This window comes from Vicugna pacos, unplaced genomic scaffold, assembly GCF_048564905.1.
Source record: "Vicugna pacos unplaced genomic scaffold, VicPac4 scaffold_13, whole genome shotgun sequence".
Lineage (NCBI taxonomy): Eukaryota > Metazoa > Chordata > Mammalia > Artiodactyla > Camelidae > Vicugna > Vicugna pacos.
In genome coordinates, this window is record NW_027328734.1 from 2,379,970 (window position 1) to 2,407,646 (window position 27,677).

The following is a 27,677-nucleotide window of genomic DNA, read 5'->3' on the forward strand; positions in this document are numbered from 1 at the left end:
CCCTCCTCAGTGACAGTGGGTCAGAGCAGGTCTCTGCATCCCAGAAGTCTGAACTGAGCCTTGTGACCTGAAGGAGTCCCTGTTCCACAGAACTTTGTTTCCAGGTCCTTCCAACAAGACACAAGAGTACCTGGTCGGTGTCTTAGCTGCAAGGTCCTCCCTTTGCAAATTGCCCCATCACATCCGGGCTAGATGATGTGAGTTCCAGAGCACATGACCATCCAAATGATGACTTCAGGGAAACATCCCTGCCCACACTGCACTCTTCAGAGCCCACCTTCTAAACTAAGGGGTAGTGACCCACGGTTGTGCACACTTTTATCAGAACACAGCCCTCACCCACCCACCATTGGAAACACGTGAGAAGCAGAGATTCCCAAGTGCCTGGACCCCTGTCATCCAGAAAGCAGAGGGTAGGATAACAGACAGAAGGGGAGAAAGTACTTTCAGACTATATATCTGATAAGGGGTTAACACCCAAAACATATAAAGAACCCTTACAATTCAACAGCAAAAAACAAGCAATCTGATTTAAAAAGTGGGCAGAGGAACTGAATAGACATTTTTCCAAAGAAGGCACACAGATGTCTAACAGGTACATGAAAAGGTGCTCAACATCACTCACCATCAGGGAAATGCAAATCAAAACCTCAATGAGATACCCCCTCTCACCTGTCAGGGTGGGTGTCATCAAAATACAAGTGATAACAAATGATGGTGGTGGTGTGAAGAAAAGGGAAACTTGTGCAATGTTGGTGGGAATGTAAATTGGTGCTATCACTCGAGAAAAGAGTAAGAAGTCTCCCCCAAAATTTAAAATTAGAACTTCCATATGATCCAGCAAGTCCACTGCAGGAAATATATCCAAAGGAAATGAAATCACTATGTCAATGAGACAACTGCACCCTCATGTTCACTGCATCATTATTTACAATAACCAAGATATGTAAACAACCTAAGTGTCCATCAGCAGATGAATGGGTACAGAAAACGTGATGCATATATATGTATATAAAATGGAATCTTATTCAGACATTAAAAAAGTGAAATACTGCCATTTGTGACAACTTGGGTAGACCTTCAGGGTATTATGCTAAGTGAAATAAATAAGACAGAAAGACAAATACCTATGATCTCATTTATATGTGGAATCTACAAAATAAACCGAAACACATAGAAACAGAGATCAGGTTGGTGGTTGCCAGAGGTGAGTCAGGGGGTGATTGAAATTCGGGAAGATAATCAAAATGTACAAACTTCCAGTTAGAAGATAAAAAAGTCCTGGGGACATAATGTACTGCAAGGTGACTGTAGTTAACAGCACTGCGTTGTGCATTTGTTAGTTAAGAGAGTACCTCTTAAAATTTCTCATCACAAGGAAAATAGTGTGTCACTATGGGTGATGACAGACGTCAAGTAAAGTTAATGAACTGATCATTTCACAATATGCACATGTAACAAGTCATTATGCTGCACACCTAAAGCCAACAAAGTTAGTGAAAATTGTATCTCAGGAATACTTATGTCAGGAAGCGGGGGTGCGAGCCTGGACTACCTACTGCAGGAACTGCCTTTGCCCTCCAACAGCAGAGGGTGGTAGTTGTGACAGAGACTGTAGGTCCCTCAAAGCCTAGAATGTTTACTGTCTGGACCTTCACAGGGAACGAGTGCAGACCCTGCCCTGGAAGACAGTGGTCATGGCAGCAACAAAGGCCTGCCTGTATGCAGGCTCAGCCCAGACAGCTCCTGTGCTCTGCTGTCACCGCATTTACTTCCCTCCACACCCTCAGAGGGAGAGGCTTCAAACTTCTCATTTTACACGTGAGAAAACTGAGGCTCATTTGCTCTGAATTGACAAAGTGGTGGGGGAAGCTTTGAATTCCAGTGTTCTGATTTCAAAGCCACATCTCAGTCCTGATTTTTAGAAGTTGGAGGTCCAGGCACTGGGGACCCTCCACCTTCCTCACTTGTAGTCGTACTCCAGGGCTGCCACCCCCAAGGCCTCTGGGTGAACACATTTAATCCGCTTACTCTGCACCAGCTGAGCCCTTGGCTGCCAGTCTGTTGTCACTGCCTGAAACCAGCTGAGGTTTTACAAGTGAACCATCACCCCCTGCCAGCCCACCTGCCCTGCCATGTGGAGAAGACCCCTCCTAGCCTGGACATTCTAAACCCTTAGCTCGCACATTTGCACAACTGCATCAAAAGGGCCCTACTCCCTGTGTGGAGATATCGACAAGGGGAAGGGAGGGGAGTTTGGGGTGGCCGCTTACTGTGAAGGTGACACATGACAGAGACATGTTCATGTCCATAATGGCACTGAATTTGAAGCTTAGAACATGGTCACAGCGAGGGGTAAAAGCTGAGAGGCTACAAGGCTGCCTAGAAAGAGGCTTGACTATTGAATTGTAAATGTGTAATTTAATTTAAACTTTAGCCCCCTGGGTGATAAGAATTTGCCCCTAAGGCCAGAATTGGCCACCTGACCCCTGGGAACCCCTCAATTCCAGGATGTAATCATCTGAGCATGGAGGGGGCTTAAATTGGAGTGCTGTCCTCTCAGTCATGGTGCACCTGCCCACGTGTGCACCCATGATCTGCAGTGCTCACACATCAAGGAGGTCCAGGTCATAAGGAAGGGATGACAGACTGTGAGGTCACACGTGTGCCCCTGCAGGGGTGAATGTTGTATAGAGAAGAGCCCCCCACTCTCACCTCCAGGAGGGGTGATGGAGGGAACAGGACTCCTGAGCCCCTAGGCTTAGCAAGCATCCTGGCTGAGGGTGGGGAGGCTGTCCACTCCAAAGTCATAGGTCAGATGGTAGATTGGGGTCCCACCCCCACATCTCACCAGTGAGAACGTCTAGTCTGTTTTCTCTGTAAACTGGAACCCAGTCACCCTCACCCTCAGAACTGGGGGCAGCCTGTGTAAATTACAACACAAAGCCCTGGGCTGTTTCAGGTGCCCGGGGGTGTCCAGCCCCCCTAGGCCCGGCAGGTGGGAGAGGAGTGGTGTGGGTTAGCAGGTGTGACAGCAGAGTTGAGACTTGGCTGAGTGCATGCACTCTAATATCCAGGAACTGGGAGCTACCAGTAGCATATCTTTTCACTGAGGCCATGTGTACTCTCCCTTGTCATTTACAATCCCCTGTTTGAACAGAGGCCTCTGGAGTCTATTTGCCACATTGTTGCCTGTCACCTCACTGTTGCAGTTCCAGGGTCTCCATTTAGCCAGCTTGAAGGAATAGTCAAACTTTTTCTTAAAACCAGTGACAGAAAACCAAAGTGGCTTTAAGAAGCAAACAGGGCAGGAGAGAATGACTTACCTAACTGAGACGTCCACAGGGAGATAGCTTCAGGCAGGTCTGTACCTGGTGCTCAGTGACATCAACAAAAGTCATCCTTCCCCACCTCTGGGCTCTGCCACTGGTGTCATCTTCACATGGCTCTGCCTTTATAAAGCAAGATAGTCACCAACTGCCACAGGCTGACATCACCACCCCTCAACTCCCAACTGAAATAGAACTTCTCTGCTCCCAGGATTCCAGCAACTAGGCCTGACCTCCGTGGAGCCTGATTGGGCTGGTGCCCAGCCTTGAGCCAATCACAGTGGCCAGGGAGGATGGAAAATTCTGATCGGCCAGATCAAGGCCATGTGACCATCCTCTTCAGGAAACCTGTGAGCTGTTCACCTGTTTCCAGCTTGGGAGAGTGTGATGTCTCCCAGAGGATTCTGCTTCTAGCACAACCTGCTGGTGGCACAATGAGCTGGAATGAGCCTGTCTGCTTGGTGACAAGTGACAGGTCACTTAGTGGTTCCTTGCTCCAGGGAGGGAGGCATGTCCACACAGTATTGGGGCTTCAGAGCCAGAATGTAGTAGAAAAGCCTCCTGGTCTCCCAAAAGGTGGGAAAGTGAGCAGTGACACTGGAAAGGCACTCCTCTCTGTGGCCCTTGGCTTTCTCCTTGTTACAGTGGAGAGTGCAGTGCTGCCCCTGACAGCCCACTTCCCTGCTTGGAGGCCTTTGCAACAGGTTAAGAGTGCTTGGAAAAGCCCATTTATTCTGAGGAACTGTTATTGCTCCTGGTGGGATTATTATTTTCATGTCACTTGTGAGGTGGGCCCTGAGGGGTCCCTGATCTGGGGGCACAGACACCCACACAAACTTGGCCCAGTATTGCTGTTCATTCAACAATGTCTTACCAAGCACCTACTGTGTGCCAGATTCCCAGGGTAGAGCAGTGATGTTGACAGCACAGGTCCCTGCCTCACCTCATCTCTGCATCCCAGGTGGGGTCACCAGAGTGAGAGTTCAGGAAGCAGAGGATGTGGCCGAAGCCTTGTGGGAACCCCTGGGTTTTTCTCTGTGCTGAGGACACAAGCAGCACACCGATTGTGGGACTCAGTACCCGCAGGACCCAGCATTGATGGGTAAAGGAGAGGGGCATTTCTACAAGCCCATCCTCACTAACCCCAGGCTCTGGAGGGCAGCTCCAGTCTGCTCAAACCCAGGGGGCATCTTCCTCCATCCTGATCACCCTCTGGTATTACTCCCCGCTCAGATGCAATTTTCCCTGTGGTAGCTACACTCAGAATATGTGTTTGTTTCTCTCCCATGTGGTTAAGTGGACTTCAGATGCATGATAGCGATGGAGTGGCTAAGCCTCTGGGCATATTGCTGGGTGACCCCTGGAACTTGCTGCACATGGTGAGCTCCCTTCTGCCAACCAATGGGCCAGGCCCCACCACTGTTCTGTCTGTTCTACCTCACTTAATCTGCACAGACACTCTGTGCGGGACATCCTGTTATCCCCCAAATCTGCTGACCGTGGGTGGACAAAGCTTGGGTTTGAGAAAGTTGCCCAGGTCACATGGTTGACAAGTGCGGAGCTGGGGATTTGCACCCTGGTCCCAGGAGTCTGGATCATGGAAAGGGCTGGGTGGGGCAGCTTATTGCAAAGGGAAGTCCTGCCCAAGCCCCTCCCATGAGAGCCCACCCAACAGCACATCTAGGAGAGTCAGCATTTCCTGGACCAGATGGACAGAACCTCAAAACTTCTTTGCAGATAGTTTCCATGTTCTTTTGCAAGCACAGAAAGGCCGCAGACCAGGGAAGGATAAGGCCAAGAGTGTTTTCACTGGGGAGAGTGAAGGACAAGTGTGAAGACACACAGCACTCCCAGCAGCCCTCTCGGCAGAGCCTGCCACTGGGTGAGCAGCTACCGTGACTACCTACCATAACCCTGTGAGGTTCATGCCTGTACAACTCTGCCTGTGAGAAGAGCAAAGTGAAGCTCAGAGAGGTGTGGGGACATTCCAAAAAGAAACAGATAAGGTGGGATCATCACCACCATGCTGTGCAGGTGTCACACTGTCACACTGCTCATGCATGGCCTGCTGGGAGTAGTGAAGGCCTGATAGGAGCACAGGAACACTGTGGTGAAGGTGACGTTTCTACCTGGGACAGCTGGTACCGGGGACTCTAGCTGGTTCTTCATTGTGCCTGCTTTGAGTGTCAGCGTGTTGCAGCCTCATGTAGGGGAAGGGCTGTCTCCTTTCCACAACGGTGCAAAAGGAAGAGCATGTACACACTGGCATCACCATAGACCACCGGCAGGATCAGGATCTGGAGCTCAGAGCAGAAACTGCCAACACCTCAGGAACTGGTGCAAGAGGAGGACCTGAGTGCCCCCTGAAATATTTCTAGTTTTAAAAACATACTTCATTAGGGGGAAGTGATAAACAGTTGATCCCTTCAAAATATTCTGTTATCCAAGGAACAATAGCACCTCAGCATTGTAAGAGGTTTAACTCAGTCATCAATAACCATCACTATAGGTATGAGAAAACAGAGTGTTAGGAGTTACAAAAGGGTCTCAAGATCATGCAGGTCAGAACTGAGAACCATCCAAAGCATGTGCTGCATGATAGCCTCTCTAAGCTACCTGAGGCTTGGTCTGCTCCTGACACAGGGCAGATGGTTCTGAGAAAACCACACTCCTCAGGGGACCCCAGGGAGTTGACAGAGTTGAGTTTGGGTTCCTGGTCATCTTCTAAGTCTGGAATTTTGAGATTCTTCTGCACCTGTCCTTCCTCCAGAACAGAATCTGATTCAGGCGGGATTCCAAGGACTGAGGCATGTGCCAGGCAAGAGAGCAGGCATGGCTGGATGAGAGCATCACCAGTGCCATTAAAAAAGAGGCCAGGGCACTGAGATTTCCAGTGATTTAGCATCATGGCTGGGAGGGGTCATGTGTTCTACAGTGAGTTCCGAGTATCCTGCACCGCCCTCGAGGACCTGCAGGGGGCGAACGAAGCCAGCGTGTCTTAGGTGGCGGTGCGCATGCGCAGTCCGCGTCAGCAGCCAGCGTCTTCCCTGGGGGCGGAGCTTGCTTTCCTCAGGGCTGAGAGGGCGGCGCCAAGGAGGCTCCGGGACAGCGCTGCCTGCGTGTCTGCGGGAGGATGCTCCCCGCTCTCTGTCTGAAGTTATGCCGGTTTCCCACGGCCTGAGCCCGCTTCCTGCCGGGGTGTGTGTGGACCTGACCGAGCTGGGGCCCCGGCCAGCAGGGCAGGAGGGGACGGGTGCGCTGGCGGGCCCGCTTCGACTATTCTCCTCGCCCGCCGGGAGCGGGTGAGTGTCCGTGTCCATCGGGGCCGCTGGGGTGTCCGCGCCCCTGGTCCTCACCGCCCGGGTCCCCCCTTCCCCCGTGTGATCGTAGGTGTGTACACCGCGGGTCAGGAGCGGGGATGCGGGTGTGAGTGTCCGTGTCCATCCGGGCCGCGGGGGTGTCCGCGCCCCTGGTCCTCACCGCCCGGGTCCCCCCTTCCCCAGTGTGAACGGAGGTGTGTACACCAAGGGTCAGGTGCGGGGACGCGGGTGTAATGGGAAAGGGGCTGAGAAAGTACTGAGAGTTAAAGAGAAGTGTGTAAAATTACATTATGTTAATTTTTATATTTTAAGTGTGTCAAAGTCAGAGTTTATCATGCTTTTACTTTCTTGTCTTTAAAGGAGTGCTATCATTTAGTTTATACTTAAAATATGCTTCTCAGCTTATCTCATTTTCAAGTCAAAATACTGCCACGGTTGACATTTTCTCATAATACAGTGACAATCTTAAACATGTGTGAATATAAACTCATTGAAAAAATCTTGCAGTATTCCATGGTGAGTTGTCTTGTTAAAAATAATATCCAGGCCATTGCTAAATTATTACAAAAATATAAATTTTTTGAAGCACTTTTAGAAGTTCCACACACAGTGGTATTTTTAAAACACCAACCACTGCATAGTGCTTAAGATCATTTAAGATGAAATATATTCAGACCTAAAACTTTAGAATACTCAAAAGGCAGGGTAATGGCTGCTTTTTCATTGCAAATACATTTTTTTCTTCATAAGTGCAAAATACGAAGGTATTCAGCTAAATTTTGTATATCTTTATTCAAAAGGTGAAATTAGAATATAATCTCCTTATTTTTTATTTTAAGGCTATTTCCCATAAAAATTGGTATTTTTATCTGTAGGACCTTAATTGTCTATTCATTTGTTTTTTTCTTTTCGTTTATTTTCTTTAACAGAGAGTGCATTCTTGTGTCTTGTTAGAGTTTTTAATTCTCCTAACTTATTCCAAGGCTTTCTGACACTGATAGTAAATAATGGGAAAGGCCTTATAGTAACTGCATCTTTTCATGTAGTCAGGATTTTTTTTTTTTTTGGAAAACTTTTTTTTACAATTTCCACTTGGTTCACAATATTATCCCATTATGAGAACTCAATAAAAAATTGTAATCTGTTTACACCAAGACACTTATGTCAGCACAGTGCTTTTGCTGATATGATTTTACATTAGATTATAATATAATATTTGATTTGATTTACATATAGACTAATACCTATTTTATATATTTACACACATATATGAATATCTGCTAAATGTCATTAATTTGCATGGCGTGGTAGCTGATAACATGTGATCTTTCTGACCATTGGCTATTCTTATGTGTGTCTAACGTACTTCTTAGAACAGATACTAGAACATCACACCTCTCATTATACAGTATTTTAAAGGTTATATTTTATTTTATTTATTTTTAAACATTTTTTATTGAGTAATAGTCATTTTACAATGTTATGACAAATTCCAATGTTGAGCACAATTTTTCAGTTATACATGAATGTACATATATTCATTGTCACTTTTTTTTTTTGCTGTGAGTTACCACAAGATCTTGCATATATTTAAGATTCCACACATGAGTGATCTCACATGGTATTTCTCTTTCTCTTTCTGTACTGCTCCACCTTGAATAACATTCTTCAGGAGCATCCATATCTCTGCAAATGGCGTTATGTAGTCAGTTTTTGTGGCTGAATAGTGTCCCATCATATAAATATCCCACATCTTTATCCAGTCATCTTTTGATGGACATTTTAGGCTGTTTCCATGTCTTAGCTGTTTTAAATAGTGTAGAAAAATCAGCTGAAAACCTTATGGGGGTTCCCTTGTAACTCACTCTTTGTTTTTCTCTTGCTACCTTTAGGATCATTTTTTTATCCTTGAATCTGGCTATCTTGATTAGGATATACCTTGGTGTGGGTCTGTTTCGGTTCTTCCTGCTTGGGACCCTCTGAGCCTCCTGTGCTTGGATATGATTCCTTCTTTAGGTTTGGGAAATTTTCAGTCATGAGTCCTTCCCATACCTTTTCAATCCGCTTTGTTCTTTTTCCCCTTCTGGAACTCCTATTATGCATACATTGGCACAGTTTATATTACCCCATAGGTCCCGTATATTGTTTTGTTTTTCATTTGTTTTTCTCTCAGCTGTTCTGATTGGGTGCTTTCTGTTGTCCTGTCTTCTAGGTCACTTATTTATTCTTCTGTATTTTCTTGTCTGCTTTGCACAGCCTTTAGGTCAGCTCTCATCTCAGCCAATGAGTTTACTAATCCTACCTAGTTCTTCTTTATAGTTTCTATTTCATTTTTGATACATTTTATATACCTAAACACTATTTCTTTTAGTTCCTTCAGTACTTTGATCACTCTTTTTTGAAATCTTGATTTAATAGACCATCAATGTCTATTTCTTTGTTCATGCTTTCAGGGGATTTCTCTTGATCTTTTCATTGGGAGTGGTTTCTCTGCTTCTTCACATTGCTCATATCTCTCTGGCACCGTGGCTTAAGGAGTAGAAGTTACCTACTTGTCCTGGAGATGGTGTGCCCTTAATGATTTTATCGAGAGGTCTTTGTGTCTTTGCCCTGCTTCATGAACTCAGCTTGCTGTTTCATAGGCCTTCTGTTGGCACCCTCATCTGTGCTGCTCTCAGTGGCTGTTGGCCAGCAGATTGTGCCCCCTCCTAACACTAGGTCAGGAGCTGAACTCTTATCTAGTGGGTGGGCAGGTCACTCCCCCTCCTGATGCCACAGTCAGATGCTGTGCTTAGGGGGAAGCAGGTGGGCAGATCACACCCTGTCCCAGCACTGTGGTCAGGTGCTGTGTTCCTGCCAGGAAGGTGGGTGGCTGCCCACCTGCCCTCTCCTGGTGCTGGTCGCTCCGCTGCTCTGTGCAGCTGCCTGCTCTGCCTCGGGTAGGTGGTCTGTAGGTGGGCTCAGGGAAGACCACGGAACAGCCCCGCCTACGCTCTGTGCCAAATCTGAGCTCCTTGTTTCCCTTGGCGGCACAAGTTCTCTGAGGTGTGAGGGTAGAAAAATCCTCTCTGCCTCAGGCTATAAACAAGACTCAGTCCTGCCTAAAAGGTTGTGGGGCCCCCACGTGCAGATTCAGGTCTCAGCCCTGCCCCCGCCCTGGCAATATGCACAGGAGGAGATGGTAGCTGTGGCTGAGCCCTGCCTCTCTTCTTGCGAGATGTGCCAGTGATGGCACAGGTCTGAGGAGACAAAGGCTTCAGCACCCCTCCCCCTAGGGCACATGCCTGCTTATAGTTTTGTTTACCTTCTGAGTTAAAATTTACCTGACAATGAAATGTATAAATTAGGCTTTTGAGGTTCATCCTTGTATCAGTAGTTGATTCTTTTTTATTGTTGAATTGTATTCCATTGTTTGAATATACTATCATTTGTTTTATCCATTCTCCTACTGATAAATACTTAGGCTTTGGATATCTTTTTTTGCAAGCAAAGATTTTTTTTAAAAAATGCAAATATAATATACATGCTTACATGTGAACATATCTTAAGTATACAGCTCAGTGATTTTTCACAAAGTAAACACATCTATGTAACCTTCATCCAGTCAAGAAACAGAACATTGCTGTTCCACTTTGGGTTTCTTCCCAGATACTATGGCACCCCTTTGATGGATTCACCATCCTAAATTCAGCCACCATGGATTGGTTTTTTTGCTTTTGAAATTTTTAGTCCCGTACATTCCACTCAACATTATGTAAGATTCATCCACTAGTGTTTTCTGTAAACTAGTATATTTATTTTTATTGCTTTAAAGTATACAACTTGTATGCATGTGCCACCACTTATGGTTATGTATTTATTGTTGACAGGTGTTTGGGTCATTTTCTATTTGGGGCTATAACAAATAGTGATTATGAGAATTTTCTGGATGTCCTTTTGTGCTCTGATGTAGAAGCTTCTGAAGGGTACACAGGGAGTGTGTGTTTGTATGTATGTATATGTGTGTGTGTGTACATATATACACACACACACATATACATATATAACTTTCATTCAAAAAGCCTACTTTCAAATTATTTTTAAGAATTTATATTCCCACTGGCCATGTGTAAGAGTCCCCATTGCATGTTACCCTCACCAATGCTTCATATCACTTAACAACTAACTATTCTAGTGGATGTCTAATGGTGTTCCAAGTGTGGTTTTAGTACGTATTTTTATTATTACTAAAGAGCTCAGCCACTTTTCATAGCTTATTTGGATTTTTCTTTTTGTGTGTGAAGCACCTGTTCAATTTTTTTGCACATTTTAATATTGAGGTTTTGCCTTTTTCTCCACTGGTTTTTGTTCTCTATATGCCCTAGATACAAGTCTTTTGGTGGATATAGATATAGCAAATATATTTTCGCACCATGTGGCTTTTCACTTTCTTAATGGTATCTCTTGATAAAAATAATTCTTTATTTTACTGAAGTCCAACTTAAAACTCTTCTTTTATGTTTAGTGCTGTGTCCTGTTTAAGAACTCTTTGCCGCTTCAAAGTCATTAAAATATCTCCTACACTACTTTCTAGATGCTTTATTTTGGTGGGGGATTAGGTTATTTATTTTAATGGAGGTACTGGGAGTTGAACCCAAGACCTTATGCATGCTAAGCACACATTCCACCTGAGCTTTACCCTCCCCCAGATGCTTTGCTTTTTGTTTCAAATTTATTAGATTTATAATCTATCTAAAATTACTGTTCATGTATGGTACAGGGTTTAATTCAATACTGTTCCATTGGTCTATATGTCTAACTTTAGGTAGTTATCACATAGACTTAATATTGTTTTATAATAAGTTCTTTAACATTGTTCTTTAATATCAGCTTGGCTATTGTTGGCTCTTCAAGCTTCTCTATGTATTTAGAATCAGCTTGTCAAGTTCTACAAAGAAACAGTAACAACAATTAAGTTTTGGGGATTTTGATGTGCACATATAAATTTTTGAATCAGTTGAAGGGGAACTGACATCTTTAAAATGTTGAACCCTCCAATCCATAAATTTGGATTACCTCCCCTATACTTATTTTTATCACTGCTGTTACAAATTATCACAAATTTTGCAGCTTAAAGCAACACAAACTTATTATTTTATGATTCTGTAGGTCAAGTCAGGAACAGGTATCACTTGGCTAAAAATCAAGATGTCAGCAGGGCTGTATGCCCTTCTGTAAGTCAAAGGAAGAATATATTTCCTTGTCTTTTCCGGCTTCTAGTGTTCACCCACATTTCTTTACCCATGACCCTTCCTCTATCTTCAAAGCTAACAGCTTTACAGCTTTCTAATCCTTCTTCCAAAGTCATATCTTTCTGACCACATCTGGGAAAGATTTTCAATTTTTAAGGACTCCTGTTGTTAGACTAGGCCCATGTAGATAATCCAGGCTAATCTCCCTGTCTCAGAGTCCTTAACCTGATACATCTGCAAAATACCCTTTGCCATGTAAAATAACATATTCACAGATTTCAGGATTAGAACATGGATATAGGTAGGGGTCAGTGTGGTGCACTATTCTGTTTATCAGACTGTTTAACATTTGATACTTTCTGACAAACGTATAAGATAGAAGATCCTGATCATGTTTAGAATGCTTCCTCTGCAAAATATTGGGCACTGAGTTTATTTGAAAGGACTGAAAATAATATTACCACAGGAATGGTTTCCTAATTCTACTGACATTTACTTACTTTATACTTAAATACCCAAAATGGTCAGCCAGGAGTGGGATCTTGGCAAATAAAATAAAAGTATAATTCAAGCTTTTATCACTGAATTTATTAGCTAATTCTATTTTAGAAACAGACAGAAAATAAAACAATTTAGAGTAAGCCTGCTTACTTATATATTAAGTGAAAATAAAGTTTTAAAAGCATGTCTGAATATGGGATAAAGTGAGCATCATAAAATGTAATGTTAATATTTAGTACCTGGAAATCTCAAACTCCCAATTTATAAACAAGTTCATACTGTATAGCACAGGGAACTATATCCAATAATGTTTTGTAGTAACTTATGGTGAAAAGGAGTATGAAAATGAATATATGTATGTTCATGTATGACTGAAGCATTGTGCTGCACACCAGAAATTGACACAAAATTGAAAACTGACTATATATATATATATATATATATATATATATATATATATATATATTTGAAAGGACTGAAAGGACTATATATACCAAGAAAAAAATTAGATTGCTAACCAATAAAAAATCTGTCAGTAATATAATGCTAGAAACCCTGAGACACAAAAGAAAATTTCAGGCATACATCTGTTTATAGAGTCATAGAAAAAATAGTGCCTATGCCATTCCCTGATAAGCATGAGAAAATAGGAAAGGCAATATAAAAGTTCAAAATGCTTTGCTATGTAAGAGCTGCAACATGACTCAGACACAAACTTCAGTGGTCAAAATATCTATATAATTAATGATAACTTAAAGTAATTGAGGGCATCATTTTAAATGAGATAAAAATAGCTGCTCAATTTTCATATTACTAACCAAGTCATTTCTGTTTATAGTAGGTTTATATTATTTTTATATGTATTTATATTTTATAAAGACATATCAACTTAGATCCTGGCAGATAACTGACAGTGGAGCAACTGATTGATTTAAATGGGCATCACAGGCTTATCAGATTTCATATGCTTTAAATATACATTAGATATTAGCTGTCAGGAAGAGTTGAATTTTCATTTATTCTAACATAGCTGTGCCACAGGCAGGTTACTCTGTATTCACAATGGAGGATCATGATAGATATGAAGATATCAAGCCTTATTGATCTTCATAGGGGTGCTTTTATAAGAAAAGGAGAATAAAATAAAAAAAAAATCTAAAATACTACTTTTTTTTATAGTGTTCTAACAGTTATATCTTTTATTTTTTAACTGAGTTATAGTCCATTTACAATGTTGTGTCAATTTCTGGTGTACAGCACAATTTTTCAGTCCTTTATGAATATACGTATATTTGTTTTCATATTTTTTCACCATGAGCTACTACAAATTCTTGAATATATTTCCCTGTGCTATACATTATAAGCTTGTTTATCTATTCTATATATACCTGTCAGTATTTACAAATCTTGAACTTCCAGTCTGTCCCTACTCACACCCCTCCCCCCTGTAAAATACTATTAAATCAACATATATTTTTGAAGAATTATGAAAAATGGGAAACTATAAGTTGTTTCTTTAAATTGGAGCAAAGAGAACTACTTTAACTGGAAAAATACTTAAAATCTGGCAAGTTTTATGATTTCATGTTCACCCCTGACAGCTTTTCTTTCCTCCTTTCTCCTTCAATCTTTATTGGACCTTCTAAAGAATTAAATTACAAAAAAAGAAAAAAAGAAAGAAAGAAAGAAAGAAAATTAAGAAACAGCTCTGCATCTAAAATACCCTCCTAACTGGAAAGATGGTATACTTTGTGAAAAATTTACAGCTGCCAACTTATGATCTATGTCTCTGTCCACACTGCCTTACTTGTTAGGGAGGGTCTTAAAAAAAAAGTAAAGAAAAATAGCAAATTATAATGGCTTTTACATTTTAAATGCTTTTCTATGTGTCTACAATCTGCTCTATCATGAGTTATTAAGATAAACATTATCAGCTATACTCTACTTTCCTATCATGCACATTGTGACTCTAAGAAGCACGCACGCTCTAACTTACCATCTGCTGGTGGTGTACAGGTTAATGCAGTTCTTTTGACAATATATGGTTTTGTAGTCTAGTTGTCTAACTACTACATAATGGAAAAGATGTAGAACTACTGGTACCACTGCCCTCGGTCTCTGTCATTTACCTTAAACATACCTGGAAAAGTAGATTCAAAAACTCATTGGCAAGAACATTTTTCACACTCCAGATCTGATATTCTTCTAGAGTTAAGATGGCCATTCTGAAAGAGAAACAATATTTAAGAATATCTTAAATCTTCATTTTCTTATATTATTTGAATTAAATTTGTTTTATTAAACTTGCAATGGTCATTTGTCTGAAAGAAAACTAATGATTTAATGTAGATGCTGTGTATTCATCCGAAAGTAGGCCAGCAAGAATAAGTTCAAAAGTAACCAAACTCTGAAGTAGTCAGTCATAACGTGGGCAATTTATCACCAAAAATCTTCCTCCAGTAAGACCTGGGAAATAACTCACAGTATCTTCTGGTTCAAGGTGAAGTTTACTAACAGAACCCACAAAAGGTTCTGGGTAGAGAAAAAGGACTATTTACTAACTTTGAAAGCATTTTTCCAAACTCTTTGGATTATGCCCTTTGACCCTAACAATTTTCTAAGATCTTTAAAACATCTGGCAATATTATTAGACTTCTTAAGAGATTTAAAAGAACTAAATATATATAATAAATGAGTATCTATATTAACATTTCCTCAAAATAAAATGTAACATTACTTTCACAAGTTGAGTAAAGCAGTATTTTTTTTTTTTTGGTGTCAAAGTGTACCAAAAATTACATTTATATACAGTAGACAATATTTCTTGGCAGGCAAAAATATAACCAAATGCTTCTTACTTCATGTTTTGAACAATCACCTTAACAATCCTAGATGAATAATAATGTTCTTAGCGTTTATTACTTAATTATATTTTTATTATCTAATGATTTATTATTTAAAGATATTTAATAATATTTACTATTAATGATATTCATGTATTCATTCAATATATATTACCATTTATTACAAGAAAAGATTTTAAAGCACTGTGATGGTAATTAATGGCTTTCATGATGCAACTTCCATTGAAGTATATTAACACCAATGTAATGGTACAAAATAATGGGTAATATTGTCACCGTCTAGTCACCAGTGAATATGGGTGATAGGTTTCGTTGAAAGGTCCAAAATCTATTCTAAATTTTTACCATTTCATTATTATGGTTACACGGAGATGGAGCAGCTAAATGATCTTTTTTTTTAATGTTCAAAAGTACAGCCATAAGAAGAAACTCGGTCTTATATAAAAATAGACAGCAATGATAACCTCCATACTTATCAAACACACAGAAGAAAGGCGATGGAAATTGTATCTCTACAGAAGGTATTTCCTAATAGAAACTTTCCTGTGTTTCTGTTTTCATATATACCAAATAGAAATGGCTACCTTAGTTTTGGGCAGAAAAGTAAATGAAGACGGTTATCTGAATTGCCAAACAAAGATCAAGCCCTGAAAAATTCATTTCTATTATTTATTTCTATTGAGTGTCAGTTAATAAGACTATGATGATTTCTTCTGGATTTGTGATTGAAAAAAATGTTACTTATTTTTCAAAGCCTGTGTAAGGCCACTATGGTCTACATCCTACCATTTGCAACTTGGTACATGTCAACATTTGAATAGAAAGGGTCAAATTAACTCATATGTGTCTCACATATATGGATTATCTTCAGTTTCACAGGGATACATAGACATTAAGACAAACCTATTATAATATCTTTAATAAATGTTTTGAATCTAAAAAAATTCAAGGCTTTATTCTTTGTAAAGTACATGCTTGTTTCTGCTATTATACACTTATTCTGGCTGCTATTAAAGAACTTAGGACAGACCCTCACCAATATTATTGAAAAAAAAATTTAAAAACTATATACACCACCCAGATTGAGATGAAAAATAATTTCCATTATCCCAGATATCCTATGCTCCTTCTCAGTTAACTCACCCATCTCCAAAATCACTATTGTAACACTTATTAACATTAGTTCTGTCTCTGTTCTAGAACTTCATATAAATTAAATTGTACAATGTGTTCTTTTATTGTGGCTTCTTTTGCTCAATATAAGTTTTGTCTTACCATAATGTATTAAACTGGGAGAAGTAAAGATTATAAACTACAGATGGCAAGGGCTGTCTCTACTTAAGTTTTACAAAATGCCTAGCTTATAAAATATAATGTTTTTATGTAAATAACACTTAATGGAGTTGTTTAAAGGTCGAATGGGCTTTCCTTAGGGACAACTTGGAGTTATTGTAACCACAGGTCCAAATAAGCATTTAGCAGGGATGATGCAGAAGAGATTCAAGTATGTATATGTAACGTATGTATACCAATTCAGAATATAATGTATTTTTAGAAAAGAATAAATTAGTCTCTGCTAGACTCACCTTTGTGGTGTCATGTGCATTCTATGTGTCTCTACAATGTTGGATAGATCCACAAGTAATTCCTTTAAAACCAGAAACCCAAATCAGTAGTTAGGAAAGAGAAGGTATCATTTTTATTAGACAGTAGCTGAAGTATAAAATATTTTTTCGGTCAAGTTTTGTTTTTTTTTTAATTCCAGAAATAGATTGCTTGTTTACCTTAAAAATTTATGACAATTTTCCAGTGGTTTCATTTTTTTTTTACATAATACATTCAGTTTATTAAATTTTCTAAGGTAAATTCTCTTCCCAATTTTGCATCTTTGGCTATGAATATTTTGAGTAGCATAATATAGAACCTAGAAGTAGTAAGAAATCTTTTTCTCAACCTCTTTTAAAAAATTCTTCACTCTATGTTCCTGTTGGAAGTTTACATGCAAGAAGATGTATACAATCAGACTTTACCAGGGTACCATCGGTGCAGTTGTCCTTCCAGACCTCTGTGCAACCACGTGTCTCTCAGTTCAACCCTACAGAGAACTCCATCACCATCAACATCAAATACCTTGAAGCAAACTAAAGAAAAGAAACTCTTATGGAGGAAAATTACTTTTATATTCTGAAGTATAATACATTTTATTACAACCTGCCCTAGTGAAATTACTTAGTTCCTCAAACAACTACATTCTGGATTAAGTTCTTATTTGGAGGAGATTGTGTCATTAAAGTCCTTTGAACTTGTAGGAATTCCTGTACACTTCACAAGTCTCTCTCCTTATATAATTAGCCAGCTTAGAGAACTCTATCCTTCATCTAAATCTAAAGTTAAATTTCTTGCAAACTGAAAAAGAAGGGCCAAGTTACTATACAATATCTCACAGATTTTGAGAAGGTAATTCAAGCTTTTAAATTAATTTCTAATATTTATAACTGATCACTTCAGAGTTGATTCTTACAATGCTGAAAATATTCCATCTACATTAAGAATCAACAAAAAGCTGGTACAGTCAGCTCCCCGTATCCATTGGTTCTGCATTCACAGGTATAAACAATAGATCAAAAGTATATATGTGTATATATATATATATATATATATATATATATATAAATTTTCCCAGAAAGTTCTCAAAAGCAAAACTTGAATTTGCTATGCACTGACAACTATTCACATATCATTTACATTGTATTTACAAATAATTACATTGTATTAGGTACTAAAAGTAATCTAGAGATGATTTAAAGTATACAAGAGGATGTGCATAGATTATATGCAAATACTATGCCATTTTACATAAGGACATGAGCATCCATGGACTTGGTATCTGAGGGGGTCTCAGAACCAATCCTCAGAAGATAATGAGAGATGACTGTATAAAGATTTTGCCTCTCCAATGTAATTAATGTGCACCCAATATTTTTGCCTAAGAACAATTTCAATTCTTCAATGAAGTTTATATACAACAAGCTAAAAATCCAAAATATCAGCACTTTGCTAATTAACATCAATATCAGCAAAATTGCTAGTTAGTCTATTTGGTTAACTTCCACTAGTCCACTGGCAAAAAAATAAATTTAAAAAAAATTTAAGACAACAACCTCAATTGAGAAACAAAGACTTCAGCCTCTTTAATACCAGAACTTTAATGTGAACAAATAATCTATCACAAAGCCAGGTTAGAGTAATGGTATACTATCAGGGAAGATAAAAGAAATCTAAATTTTTAAGATTAAATAATTATCTACTTCACACACCCATGTAATAATTATGCTATTAAGTTAACTGAGTGCATCACAGTACAACATTATTAAAGAATATTGAACTATTAAGTATCATACCCAAAATATGCAGTATTTGTGAAGCTGTATTTTAGAAAGATGCAGAGATAATGACCCTAGTGAATATGTAAGAATTAGGTTCCAATTAAATGTAAACTGCTGCATTTTCCTAACAAATATGGTTAAGATTTAGGAATGTAATATGCTTATAAATTATGCCATAATATTTTAGATAGGTTTAAAAGATAAATTTAGTATTTAATAAAATTGTTTTATCATAAATTTAATTTTGCTAATAAAATATCAATATACACAGTGATAGAAAATAAGTTGAAATTCAAGTTAAGCAAGACAAATTTTCTATATAGACTACCAGAAAATATTTTCTATATGCTTAACATTTTCAAACACATCATGACTGATGTAGTTCATTTATCATGAATTGTACATTTATCTGGAAAATCAACCATTATTAATAACAAAGATCTTAAATTACTCCACAGTAAAAAAGAATAGATGATTGAACCTTTACACTGACTTCAGTAAAACCTTAGCAAGAGATTGCTATTTGCAAAAGGGATGAAAATTCAAGCCTTAATCAGATGATTTTTTACATGAATGGATGCTAATTTTTTTCTCTGTATAGCTTCCAAATTTTGTGATGTTTAACACACTTACATTTCTGTCTTTCAGCCAGAGGTCCTCTGCAACAAGCTGATAGCCCACAGGATATCTCCTTAAAATCTATGTGGCTGTCATGATTTTCACCAAAAGCATTAAATAAACCTGTAAAATAGGAACACAGACAGAATAAATCACAGCCAACAAACTTTCTGTTAATAATGACATGCCTATGAAAGGAGGCATGACTCGCATAAACTGATTTAGTTTTTAGAAGTTATCAGTAGTTTCCACTGTCTTAGGAAGTTTTTCCCCCACCCCCTGGCATAATTATAACCAACATTTAACTTCCTAGAAGAAAATACTATCATTTAGTGTTTGGTTTTGTCTGCATACCTGTCTCTATCTTATATTAATTCCAAAAGTCAAAAGTGATTGTAGAATGTAAAAAATAAAGATGTATTTTAAAAATTTAACTGGAAAAATGTCAGAGACCACAATTATCCTAATTTGGAAAGACTAAGAAGAAAAAGGAAAAAAGAAGAAGAAAAGTTGAACTCTATCAAAGATATACTGTGTTGTTATTAATGAGATTCATACAGCTCCTTCATGAAGCAAAGAAAACTAACACACTATATTATAAGAGACAGAAATTCTGTACTGCAGTCTTCATTGTACCACTTAATCTGTATAACTAAATATATTAAATTTCAGAAATAAAGGGCAATTTATAATCTAATCCTGTGGTTTTTAAACTTTTCATAAAAAATAAATGGAATCATTTTATTTTCAAATGAAATGATTTCTCAATCTCTAATTATAAAAAGGTAAAAACATAACTGCACTGCTGAAGTGGAAACCCTGTCTGTTCTAGCTCCCCTAACAAATAAATATTTCTAAAACACACTAGAAATCTGAAGAATACAGACTGTCTATTTCAAGAATCTAATTCTGTGCTCTCAAAGAGCAGAAAATTGAAGCTAAGAAGTAGTTAAATGACTTGCTAAAAGTAAGAAATTTTTTTTAAAAAGGTCTGAATCAGAAGAAGAACCCAAGCTTTCAGATTTCAAATACAGTTTTTGTGATTATCACCCACAACTGCTCCTTGTAAACCTCATTTAAAATATATATATATATATATATATATATATATATATATATATATATATATATATGTATATATAGTAGTGAAAAGTTTAGAGCTAAGTGGGGACCTTAGAGATGGTCTAGTGGTTTCTTAATTTTTTAAGGGTGGGGGAAGTATACAGCAGTGGAACCTTCTTCTATATAAAAGAAATACAATAGACACTCCTCAGCTGAGGAAGAGGTGGGGTCATGTGTGGAAGCTAGAGCTTTGCCTATTCAGTGTCCACCACCCTGACCCTGCACCAGATGCTGAGGCACCACACTGGAGCACACTTTCATAATGATTGTCTTGGTCAAACTGATTTTATATATGAGAATATTCAAGTGCAGAAAGGTAAACCGACTTACACAAGGCTCCAAAGGTGGAACAAGGCTCACGTGTTTAGCAAAGAACATTTGTAGAAAATAGAAGGATTCCCACCTTCACTCAGAGATGGACGAATTGGTGGTGAAGCCAATGGGCCAAATGTCTCTAAATCAAATCATCCAGTTCGGGATTGAGCCCTCAGCAACCAATAGCATTTCTCCAGATGAATGATGTCTGATTCTTCCACTGACAATCAAATCAAACAAGATTATAAAATCTCACTCTTCTCTTCTGGACAATTAATTAGTTCATCCTGATAATGTAACTTCTAAATATACATTTTAATTTCCCAGTTAAACTGTTAAAAAACTACCTAAAACAAAAACTCTGAAAGTCAAATATATTGTATCTAAAGTGGCATGAAAATTAAATACAAATTAATGTAAAAGAGGCTTTAGAATGGGAAAAAATTTGCAATTTCCCATTAAGCAGGCTGTTTAATTCCAACATGTAAAATAATAAACTAAGATACTTATTTTTTGCTTCCCACACTTTTATCTGTATACCCTTTGGTTATTTTAATCTCTATCTTGGATTTGAAAATTCTTGATCATAGTCTCTCCTGGCTACACAGGTAACACACTAATAGCAGAAACTATGTTTGATTTATCCTGTCACTATGGTAACCACTTACACATTTAATACTTATTAAATAAATGTACAAAGGGGATAGACCTAAGCTTCTCCTTCTTGGCCCTAAAATTCTTACTACCCCTCCTATAAAGGCAGGAGCCTCCTCTGTAGGACAGAGAGTAAATGTATCTCATGAGAAGGATTCCCCAACAAGGGCTGTCTTTTCAGCGTGCTTTTAGATGTTTTTATGGGACATTTCAATAAAAGGATCAAGGACCTAAGCTTCCCAGTATGGTGGGCGTTGTGATGGGCATGGGAGGATGCTCACTTGGGAGGATGAGATGTTAAAGACACTAACAGTGAAAAGGACAGGGCAAGATGAAGGGCGATTGGGAAACAGGACCACAGAGATGTGACATCTACTTCCCACTGTCATCTAAGTGATACCTACTTGAAAGAAACATTTCTACAGTTAAATTCTATAATGGGGGTTATTTAAATGAAGCACACATATACTCAATGAGTAGATCACATAATTTTTAGAGATTCAGAGTGCAGTAGCATTTTCAGAGTACTTTTTACATCAATAACTAGTATTTATAAATTCCTGTGTGCTAAATAAGTATGTGGAGTTATTTCCATTTTGCTTTTAGACTTACTACAGCTTAACGTATTCACTGCACTGATACAGAGTAATTTTTCTAATGAATAAAAATGATAATGTACAACCTTGTTAAAGATTCTTTAATTTCACCATCACCAGATTTATGAACATTTAGGCCTATGTGTCAGGCCCCGTTTCTTACCAGCTTTTTCACCAACACCTTACATTGAGGTTATATTGCATTACCCAGAAGTCAGGAAATGTTCTTTCACACATCCACATCTTTATTAGGTCCTGTGTCCTCTGAGGAGAAACATTCTCCCCACTTTCACATCCTTCCATTTTACAGCCTAACCACTAATCCTTCTCTAAACACCTTCTAATGCTTTCCAACCTCACCAGCTACCCTAGGATTTTAACTTCTCTCTTCTGCAACTGTCCTCCACTGTATATAGTATCCAATATTCAAGTGAAGTATGAGTCCTCATTTACAGGTCTGTGGCCTCTCTAGATTACAAAGTATTTGGATTCAGTAACCTTGTCCTTTTATCACTTTTGCTGCTAGAGTTCCTTTCATAGGACCTGATATATAGTAAACACACAATAAATACTTCCTGAATGAATGAATGAATGAATGAATGAATAGCCAAGGCAATCTTCACAGCCAAGGCTTCCCCAACCCAGCTCAGTATTCTTTCTGTTATATCAAAGAGACTCTGCCCCATGAAACAATAGACCCTGCACATTTTAACAAATGTATACAATTATTAGGAACTATTATTAGAACAGAGACTAGCACTACTGTTCTCATAGTTATGTCACATAAGTAGTGTATTAAAGCTCGTTCTGATTTCTTGTTTATACAAATCAGCTATGTCTGTCACCAGTTTAAATATTAGTAATTTAGAAAACAAAAGTTATTGATTTATCTACTCATCAGAAATCATTACAACAGATCTATTTACATACCTCTTTTGTCAGTTTATATACCAACTGGAAAAGAAGGGGTGTACAGTCAACTCTGAGAGTATAATTGCCTGCAAAATAAATAAGAGAGAATTTTAATACCTCCAAATGGACTACAAACCTGTATTTAATTCTAACTTTATTTTCTAATTATAAACAATATATAACAGATTTCAAATTCAAGGCATCATTCCTGGAGAATTAAAAATAGGGTGGACCTTACAGATTATCATATTCAGTGAAGTATGTCAGACAGAGAAAGGCAAATATCACATTCTATCACTTATATGTGGAATGTAAACAAACAAAAAAATGATACAAATGAACTTATTTACAAACCAGAAATAGACTCATGACATAGAAAAGAAACTATGGTTACCCAAGGGGAAAGGGGGAAGGGAAGAGATATGTTAGGAGTTCAGCATTAACAGATATACACTATTATATATGAAACAGATAACCAACAAGGACCTACTGTATAGTACAGGGAATTATATTCAGTATCTTATAATAACCTATAATGGAAAAGAATCTAAAAACAATGTATATGTATATGTATATGTATATGTATATGTATATGTATATGTATATGTATATAACTGAGTAACTTTGCTGTACACCTGAAACTAATATTACAAATCAAATGTACTTCAGTAAAAAGAAATAAATAAAATTTTAGAATAGACAGATAGGTAGGGAGATAAATAGACAGGCAGACAGTCTGGCTAAAACTAAAACACAAGGTGGAAATAACTCTTCAGGAGCCAGAGAGGCTGCAGCACACACTCAGGATAGGAGACTGCAGAGGCGGACTCTGCTGCTAAGGCTGCAGCTCCTGCAGTAAAAGTAAGGGTCATTGCTCATTACGGCAGCAGTACCTAGGGGTCTTTGGCAAAGGAAGTGGTAAGGCCATAATGTTCATGTTTTTATTCATTTATTCAATTCAATATGAAGACTGTAGACTAGAGCATGTCAGTAACTAACATGTGTCCTGTGACACTTACCTAGAAATAACCATAATACGATGAAAGCCTACAGATGCACATGCCACATGTCAGGGTCAAAAGGAAGTCTGTAGTGGGTGCTTATTTCAGAGTTGTTCCAATACATACAGGAACTATTTCTGTATGAAATATTTTAGCCCAACTTTTAAAAATAGCTCCACAGGAAGAATGTCAAAAGTACTAAAGTTTTAAGTAGTAATCCAAGATAGGCAAATGGTAAATATACTAAAGAAATTAGGATCAATAGCTTAGTTATGAATCATATTGATTCATTTGAATCATAATAATGTTCTCTCTGGTAAAATGGAGAAATGGAGGTATTATTGAGGCATCTCATAGAAAGAGGATAATCCTAGTTTATGAGTTGGAGTTGATAGACTTAAATACTGGTATACTATTTAATGACAATCTGAAATAAAATTTACCTTCTGTGTATGAGTCTGCATTGATATATGCAACCTCTCTCTCCTGGAGTGTTTTCACATTCTCCTGTAGTTGAAGCAAAGCAGTCACTTAACTCACAGCATTTACAATTTTGGAAATACAAGCAAAACAAATTAATTCAGTAAAAGAGTGGTTTGCAGATACCATTATAAATCAAACACCTATGCTTTTGACCATAATTTTAAGAAAATGCTATTAACTGGTTGATAATATTAATGCAATTAAAACAAGAAAGAAAAATATTAGTGATGCTGTAGCCACTGTTAATAGCAACAGCAGGGAGACCCAGAGGAAAACTGCCCCTGATCCCCTGCACCATAATATGAAGGGGGAAGGCTCGGAGATGCTCAGCCTCACCCTGGATCTACTGGAAGAGGACTGCTCAAAGTAAGGCCTGGAAATCTGTATTTTTAAAAGGTGTCTCTGGAAATCCTTACAGACATTAAAGTATGAGATCCCTTGATGTTGGGGATCCAAGTAACTTTACCATATTAAAAGTGAGGAAGTTGGAAATTTGATTTATCAAGAATTTTTTGAAAGAGAAGATATTGATGAAAAAGAAAAATATAGGAGGGGAGGATAGAGAAAAAAACTCGAGGGAGAGAAGAGTGGCTATTAGGACAAAGACAAGACATTTCTCACACATACATGCACACACGCACACACATTCTAGAAAAATACAGCAGAAGAAGACTAATGCCATCACACAACATGGGAATATGCAGAGAGAACTCTTTTCTTCTCTCTGTTTCTCTCTCTCTCTCTAGCTTGATACCTTATAAAAGCAGTTACAGTAAAAACATTTAAAGCTGTGAGTGGTCATCCCACAAATGAGAATTCTCACTTCTGCACTTGACCACATGGGATAGATGACAGCTGATTCTGTGGCAGAGTTTCCATTATTACAGAGCTACAGTAGAAATAAAAAAGATTCCTTAATTATATGTAAAGGTAAATGTGCTGCTGAATATGATCAAGAAGCTAGTAGAAAATGGGAAACAATATTCAAATTGTCTTTTAACTCACATGAATTTAAATTAATGCAAGGCATATTATCTTATATCTTGGATTTATTTTATCTGTATTTTAAGCTGCTTAAATTATAAAAAGACACATGTATTTCTATATACATGTGTTCACAAGAAATTACATATTTCTAAAAGTAAATGACCTTAATGAATAAGCTCTGATTCATCTAAATAAGTGTATTATGAAATGCATGTTCATAACAACAACATAATAATAAGACTTTGCCATATAAATGGAATCAAATGTGATACAAGTAAATGTGATTTTATTCCCATACTTATTTGATTCATATTATTATTTTAAAGTATGCAGAAATGAGTCAGAAGGAAAGCATTTTAAAAACCATTCACAATAATAAGAAAGATATGACATTCTTTAAATCAATTCTATAAAATTTGGACTCATAAATGAACAAAACAGAGGATAGTCACAGGAAAGTGCTTTTTGGTGCGCCTGCCTTTAAAAAAAATACACAAGCCTACCTTGAACATGTAAGAACTTAGAGTTACTGGAAAGAGAGACTAAGGGAAGAAGATGAAAGAAGGGGGTCTATGAGAGACACTTTAAAATAAAGCATTAAGAGCCAGTGACAAATGAAAATTAATCATAATTGAATTAAAAATAAATCCTTGAAATTTTAGAGTAATTCAATTTACAAAATCATTGTATTACACTTCCCAACCAGGCACTTTTGTAAATGGTAAAATATACCTATGGTTACAATTTAGTGTTGAATCCATAAAGGAGAGACTATAATCAGAGTATAGTCATCTAAAAAGAGCATGTTGTTTTCCTGGATAGAAGAAATCCAAGGAAACTGTAAAAACTTGAAAATTAATGCCAAGGATCTAAATCAGATTTTCAATAGGCTAATTCACTTGTCAGAAGCAGTTTCCTAGGTTTGACTATTTTCTGAGCTTACAGATTTTACTTACTTATCACAAAACCAATATAAATAGAAACTAAAATATTTTAAAAATAATGAAAAAATTGGTTTGTGCTTAGTAATTAAGAGGTTGTTCTGTTTTGCCAAACTGATGTAAAAGCAAAAACAAACTCTATTTCTTAAATTTTCTTGTTTTTATCCAATTTAAAACAGTATCAGGTAATGGAACACATCTGTGATTACCCTGAGATACATGTTGACCAAGAAGATATGTTTACTGTCTTAGTTACCTCAGCCCATTTGTGGAACCCAGAAGTCCAAATTTTTCTGCATCCCAGCTGGCAAAAATGGCAGTTCTTCTCAGTCTCCAGCTTGAAATCATTGTTAACATACATGGTTAGGTACATCTGCCTAAAAACAAAGGAAAATTCACTGAAGTCACTTTCTGTCATCACTTGCCATGGAAACATTATTTACCTCTACTAATCAGTTTTCCAAAATTCTGGACAACTTCTTATAAATCAGCAGTTCCACTGGTTAGGTCAATACCTCCAAATACCCAGAAGTCCTGATGATCTCCCAGAATAACACATCTGTCTGGAAAGGAAGGCATTCAAAAGAATGACAACTTAGAATGTATTATAAAGAGCAGTAATTTATGTTTTTAAATTAAACTTCCTCCTGCTTGAGTTTCCTCCATAGAAAACCATCAAGGTACTGTCTCCTTTTAGAATTTACCTTTTTTTCCCCACATTTAATTATATCACATCAACCAGGAAAAAAATATTAAGAGTTGATTAAGATTTACCTTCTCTTACTCCTGTAATCTTTGTAAAAACAAAATGTTTTAAGACATTTTAAAAAACTCACCAACTCAGCAAGTTTCACAGATCCTCAGGTAGTTCTGATTACATCATAAATGCTTGTGACTTTCTTGAAGATATGAACATGCATTTTAACCTTCCTAGAATTTCACAAAGGGAACAAATTACTTCACATAGAGCATTATGTCTAACAGGTTCCTTCCAATGTTTTATTATAAGTCTCAGAAGTACAGAAAACTGTTTAATAGGATGATAAATTCCCATATGCCCACCACCTAAATTCAATCATTGTTAATACTGTTGAACTATTTGCAAGCGAGTTGTGCAAATCATGACAGTTGTCTCCTATGTATTTAAGAATGCACCTCACGGTGAAATCAAATAAAAAAATCAGTATTTTATATTTTTCCTCCCTCATAGCTCTATTGTTGGTATTTATTTAAACTCCAAAATTATTACTCAACATGAAAAAGAATCTTGTTCTTAGCAATTTAAAAAAAAAAATGTGTATTTGTCCATTTAGAGCTCAAATCAATTAAGGGATATAAGCCCCAGGTGCTTTTTTTGGTATTTTGACCAGGGAAGATTTCTGTTTCTGACTTTTCTCTTAAACTGTTACTGAAGCTA

At 37.7% G+C, this 27,677-nt stretch overlaps 1 long non-coding RNA gene across 1 annotated transcript in view; it reads right to left on the reverse strand.

The window, feature by feature from the left end:
- The window catches only part of LOC140692577 (uncharacterized), a 76,014-nt gene extending 48,837 nt beyond the window's left edge, over window positions 1-27,177 (reverse strand). Inside the window, exons 1-10 of the long non-coding RNA XR_012068143.1 lie at window positions 27,097-27,177; window positions 26,517-26,637; window positions 24,293-24,356; window positions 22,867-22,934; window positions 20,775-20,906; window positions 19,265-19,372; window positions 17,276-17,386; window positions 16,832-16,893; window positions 14,522-14,606; window positions 3,327-3,452 (exon numbers count right to left, since the gene is read on the reverse strand). This is a non-coding gene — a long non-coding RNA (uncharacterized lncRNA). The remainder of the gene's footprint in view (window positions 1-3,326; window positions 3,453-14,521; window positions 14,607-16,831; window positions 16,894-17,275; window positions 17,387-19,264; window positions 19,373-20,774; window positions 20,907-22,866; window positions 22,935-24,292; window positions 24,357-26,516; window positions 26,638-27,096) is intronic.
- Between the last annotated feature and the right edge of the window lie 500 nt (window positions 27,178-27,677).